The following is a 6,648-nucleotide window of genomic DNA, read 5'->3' as shown; positions in this document are numbered from 1 at the left end:
GAGTATCATTCAGTCAGTTAAGAAGCTAAAATCAGCTTATGTTGTATTGTTTGATATCTTGTCGACTTTCATTAAAACTTATACTTGCTTTCTTGCATGCTTATTTGCTTACCTTCTTATACTTACTTACTTAACTTACTTATCGTCCACAAAAAGATAGGATAAGATCTATTTGATTCAGTAGGATATTAACAGATAAGGTAAGCTCTGAAGTGCTTTTTAAGTGGTTATCTTTAACAAGTGTATAATGGCTACAAATAAGGAGTGATAATTCGCGACAAAGAGTATATGAGATACATTTTATTCTTACCAATTGTGGTTTATAATTGCTAAGAAAAGATAGTTTCGGATTAGATATGTCTCATTTTCTGTCCAGTTCGCCATATTGTAAGAATTACTTACAATGAACTTTAAAATTAAAAAATAATGTCAAGTTGTAAAAGCCCATCCGTCACGAGTCTGAATCGGTATCCAATTCCAGACTTAGCATTTCGAGTCTGTCTATACATACGATGGAGACAAGTGAAGATATGCGCCACATTGAGTCTCCCTGTTTTGATCTTCCTCTAGTATGAGGTATGATCGATCAATTAAATTCTAAGCCTTACAAAACAGTTCTGACTGCAAAAATGCCGGGAACTACCTCCTTTTCATCTCTTACAAACCCCGTCTTTCCCGTATGATCCCCTTGTTTTATGATCTATGATAAATTTTCATATTTTTCCATTTTCGGAAAATGGGCCATATATGTTTCGGATGACAGGAAATAACGCGCAAAGGAGCCACAGCAAAATATCTTTGAAAATCAGAATATCGCTCTAATCAGATATGAAATTACATAATTACATATTTTTCATAGGGTAATTCACTTATCATTTGTTGGGGGACAAGATAAAAGGAAAAAGATGTATTTTATAACTGACTGGGAAGTAACATGCATGTAAAAGTACAATTTAGACCTTTAAACATATTTAAAAACAGATGAACACTTTGGAGCAGAAATTACTAAGAACAAAGGAACTTAACATTCAAAGCTTATATCACATACACATAAATGACTCAAGGACATCACTATCTATCTATCTATCTATCTATCTATCTGCCTTGCGGGAACGTAGACGTTTTGCGCATCAAAATCAAAAAGGGAAAGAATATAGTGATAAAAATTTAGAGTGGAAGAAACTAAAAATAACTTTGGTGATATAAAAAGGTTAAAACTTGAGTTTGCAGGATAACTAGGGCGAGACATGTTCTAGGCTGCAAACTGCAGCACTGAACTGCTCTAGGGCAGGGAGTTGGTTCCAATGGTACACTGTTCTCGGAAAATAAGAAAACTTGTAATAGTCAGTGGTTGCTGTAATTAACCTATAACTTAGGGAATGGCCATAGCGGACACAACGGGTCATTGGGGTCAGGTAATCAACGATTGGGTTAGCAACCAGATCATGATGAATCTTATAGAAGAGTGATAACCTAGAATCTATACGCCTTAAATCCAGTCGACGGAGGTTTAGGGAGTGTAGCATATCTGTTACACTGGAAGTACGGCCGTAGTCGGTCTTGATCCAACGGGCGGCTCTCCTTCGAACACTTTCAATTTGGTCAATTTGAGTTTGGGTGTGGGGCGACCATACCTCGGAGGCATATACGAGCTGGGGTCGGACTAGAGTCTGGTAAGCAATGGTCTTAATGGGTTGGGATTTGACCTTAATGTTTCTTCGTAAGAACCTAGGGTTTGGTTAGCTTTCTTGGTTGACCTGTTTATGTGATTTTCCCACGACAGGTCATTTGAGATATCCACGCCTAGGTATTTAGCTGAGCTGACCGATTCAAGTCGGACCCCATGTAGGCAATACTGGGTAGGGATAGGATGTTTCCTTCTAGTGGCGTGGATCACTTGACACTTGGAGGGGTTGAACACTTGGAGGGGTTGAACTCCATATCCCACTCCAACTCCCACTTTTCTAGAAGTTTGAGGTCATTTTACAGAGTGATAGATAGGTCTGCAGATGACAGAGTTAGATATATTGCCGTGTCATCTGCAAACAGACGGACTTTGGAACTGACGTTTTGTGGGAGGTCATTTATGTAAGCTAGGAAGAAAAGGGGACCAAATACAGACCCCTGTGGGACACCTGATGATACTGGGATGGCATCAGAGGTAGTGCCATTTAGGACTACTGATTGGCTCCTATTATCTAAGGAGCCTTTGATCCATTTTAGTGTGTTACCTCTGACACCGTATTCATGCATTTTTAGAAGGACTTTCTCATGGCTAACCTCGTCGAAAGCCATACTTAAATCTAGTAGTATAAGATCTACTTGTTTCTTATTGTAGACTGAAATGACCAGATCGTTTACTAACATAACTAACTGAGTAACGCATGATCTTTTTTCCCTAAATCCATGCTGAAGGTCATACAGAATACAATGGTTGGTGAAGTGCTTAACAATAGATGTGGAAACAATGTGTTCAAGGACTTTGCATAGGACACATGTTAATGAAATTGGCCTATAATTTACTGGATTTGACCTATCACCTTTTTTAAAAATGGGGGCAACATATGCGGATTTCCACTGGTATGGAAGTGATCCTTCCTCCAGGGATTTCTGGAATATGACCTCAAGGATGGGGGATAGTTCTACAGAGAGTGTTTTAAGTATTATGGGCTTAATTTTGTCAGGACCACTGGCCTTATGGGGGTACAGGTTGCTGAGAAGTTTCTCAATACCATTTGTGCCTATCCTAATATCTGTCATAGTAGGGACTGATTTACTATCTGGAGTTAGTTTCATTTTGCTGAGCGAGGCAAGGTTTATTGGTGATTTGGGGCTAAAAACAGACTGAAACTGTTTGTTCAGTACTGTACAGCCTTAGCTTGATCATCCTGATGGAGTTTATTTTCATACTTAAGGGGAGGGATGGAGGAAGATTTCTGTCTCGAGTGTTTAATGAGCGAGTACATTTTCTTAGTATTTGGTTTATTTGGGAGTGAGGCATCAGTGTTGTTAAAGTTTAGGATGTGCTCAAGATACTGACTATAAGTCTCTTTGACCTTTTTCCACACTAGATGTTTTAAGTCTAGAAATTTCTTTCGATCAGAAGGTGGCTAGTTTTCTTAACCTTTTTAAAAGCTCTGTTCCTCCTTCTGGTTAGTTTCTTAATGTCCTGATTGACCCACGGAAGGTGATCTCTTATATTTGACTGTTTGGATGAAATCCATTTTTCTGTGAGGTGAGTTTTTTTTTTCTGTAAGGTAAACCCGAAAGGTTTATAATCAACAGAAAAAAACAACAGTATATATTATGAACAATATAATTAGAAAATGACTTAAAATTAAAGAGCAAATGACAGCAGGTATTTAATAGACTCGACAATCAGCTACAGCCTTTACTAGCAGACAAATGCTACATACAGAGAACTTAACATCATTAAGCAAACTTACAAGAGCAAAAATAGCATAAATAAAGCAATAACAACATGATGAGCAAAAGGTCATCACATTACAATATAAGCCATGACTGACTGACTGACTGACTGAAGTAGTACATGATCTATAATCATCTGTGAGAGAGTCTCGCAACATATGTAGGAGTGATTAGTTGTAGTGTTAACTCTTGGTACTTGCAAAATATTTGCATGTCTAAAATTTATTGTAGAATTCATTCTTACAACAAAATTGGAAAGTACCATATGGTTCAACTGAGAGCTATATAAAATGGTCATACGAAAGCCCCGCCTCAAGAGTCACGCAAAGAAGATTGGGCAGTGGAATGCAATGAGCCGAAATTAAACATGTAATAATTTATTTATTTATTTATTTATTTGGGTTTTACGGCGCACAAACACAGTATAGGTTAAAACATGTAATCAACAACGTCTAAAAGTTTTCGAAGAGAACACCCAGTTGAACAAGTCTGGTGTTATGTGGAACCAAGGGAATATGACAACTTTTGAGTGCAACCAATGAAGAAAATGAGACAATTATAAAGCATCAGTTTAGACAAAGTGCAGTTTAATGTTGGTTAGATTAAATCCGTCCTCAGTGCCTATGAAGTCTATTCACTACCAAAAACAACCCCATCCTCTCCATCACCTAACTACTATGGTCACTGGAAAACTCCTTTTAACTTAAAACACCACTAAGACACTTGGACCGGAAACGTCTCACTGAGAAATATCTAATTGACTGACTGCTAAATGAGTGCTAATACTAATGTCATACCCACTTGTCACGACATTCACAGGTTCACATAAGATATGGCAGCCGGTCGGCTCAATCGGCAGAACACTCACCCTTTTAGCAAGAGGTCCCGGCACCAAACCCTGGACTGACTTCACATTGTCTTATTTTGCTTCGTTGAATCATGTTAAAGCTATATCGCCAATTTCCAAGTTCATTTTATGGTTTTATCTCTCATGTAACACTATATCGAGGGCTGAGCGCGAAACTATTGTATCTTGTTCTTTATTTAGATACAGTTACAATAGTTTCGCGCTCAGTCCACGATATGTCGCCTATTTGTTTTCCTGATGTGGTTGTTTATATTGATATAGTTGTATTATCGTTTAGATGCCACTAATTGCTTGGAATTGCTACAATACTGCTAGCTCTTTATATATGTCAAGCCCAGTCTAGTTTCTTCATTGAAAACTAATTATAGGGACCTCCTTGGCCGAGTGGTTATATAATACATGTATAAGTTCGCTGACTTCGATTCAGTTGCCCCTCACAGCTGTAGATTCGAAACGTCGTGATGGTATATAGAATTCTTTCATGCAAAGAAGCCATCTGAAGATTAGTGGTATACCCACCATCAAAGCTGGAAAGTCGACATAAGGCTTTAAGTGTGTCGGTGTGACTTACAACACGACAAAACAAGAATATTTAAAACCATTATCAAATCAAGGGGAGTAACCACTCTGGGCCTTATCGTTTATACTTTTATTTCATACATAAATTATTAAAACTTCATATAAAAATGCGAATTTTCTCATACATTTTCTTTCGTAATGGTCACATTGCACTGCATCCTCAGACGGGTGTCCTCATATTTTAAAGATCACGTGAGAGTTTTTCTGACATCTCAAGACATGTGAGATCATACTTGGAATGTCACTTTCTTTCTTAAGAACGAAATCCGTTATCTTTAAACATCGTGTTTAATCGTCTATTTCGGTTAAGAACTTTCGCAAAGGATGCTGATATTGAGCTGATTTTTGGCGTACTGGTATATAACAAGAATTCACAGTTGGGTTCTTGTTACCTATTTTTGCGGAGTTTGTTCCTTTGTTCTTATGGCCTTTACATTTTGCAGTTTTCTATGTTTTCCGCACTTTTCCCAATTGATGCACCAATGGATGAAATTAAGGACACTCTAAGGGATGGAGGGGTGACCTGATTTAACGATTTTTCTCCGCATTTCTGAAGAAAAATCATGATGTGTAGCATACCGAAATGAAGGTAAAAGACTGAACTATACAATGGCACTATTATAATAACATTGTATGCATTATGATTCTTTTAAGATAACAAAATATGTGAAACGTTATTGCTGTCTTCAAACAGATTCAACTCTCTTATCAGTATTTCAAATGAGCAACAGTTTTTTGTGCAGTATGGGAGGCCCATAAACGACCAAAGTGTATCACACATTTTCCCTAAATTGCCAGAAAAAAGTTACAGACAAATCAATTATTTTGGAGTATCTGTTTCCTTCCATAAGGAATTAAAAGTGATATAATTCAAGAATGGGTTCATTTATTAAAAAACTGTAATACACTTTTATAGAACACCCTTCAAAGGAACAGACTGCCAACTTTTATGCAATTTCCTTCACAAATAAAAAAAAAAATGAATCACACCAAACACTTCAAAAAGAAGAAAATGTATTATATGAATTAAATCTTCATGCCCAACCTTCATCAAAACATTAACTTTCCTTATTTTTCTGCCAACGAATCAGACTACTTCATTCTTCCATTCGATGTATTAATCGGTCGTCACTTTGAACATCATTAATATTTATTCACAAATAATTAGGCCTCTCCACCAGTCAGCCAGTCAAAATCCGTTATATTTACCTGGTGAGAATCACCCATATAATTTCAGTGACATCAAAGCAATATACAGTCAAACCTGTCTATTAAGACCACCCTTGGGAGAGCCAAAATGTGGTCTTCACTTGGAGGTGGTCTTAATTCTCAGGTTAAAATACACTGTAAATGTTAAAATGGGAAACAAAACAAGTGGTCTTTGGTGGTCTCTGTTCAGAGGTGGTCTTTAACACAGGTTTGACTGTAACTCCCATTAACACTCCCTCTAGAGCCTTGGATGATTATATAATTATTGAGATTCAGGAAATCAAATGCTAAGCTGATGATCCAGGAATACCGTGACTAAGTTTTATGTATACTATGTTATACAACTGGTGGTCGTCCGGGTACTGGATTCACGGGTACCATGTCGGAAAATATACAGAAACTGCGACAAGGTTGATAAATTTTTGTAAGCATTATGGACACAAAACCTAATTATCGGTAGCATCTACTCCATGCATCTCTTGCTTAGGATTGGCGAATGAAAAAATTGATTGACTGAGAAATTGAGCATCATTAATTCATTAGAACTCTTAACGAAGGTCATA

Source organism: Mercenaria mercenaria, chromosome 4 (assembly GCF_021730395.1).
Source record: "Mercenaria mercenaria strain notata chromosome 4, MADL_Memer_1, whole genome shotgun sequence".
NCBI lineage: Eukaryota > Metazoa > Mollusca > Bivalvia > Venerida > Veneridae > Mercenaria > Mercenaria mercenaria.
The sequence above is the reverse complement of the archived record's forward strand: the minus strand, read 5'-3'. Positions refer to the sequence as shown.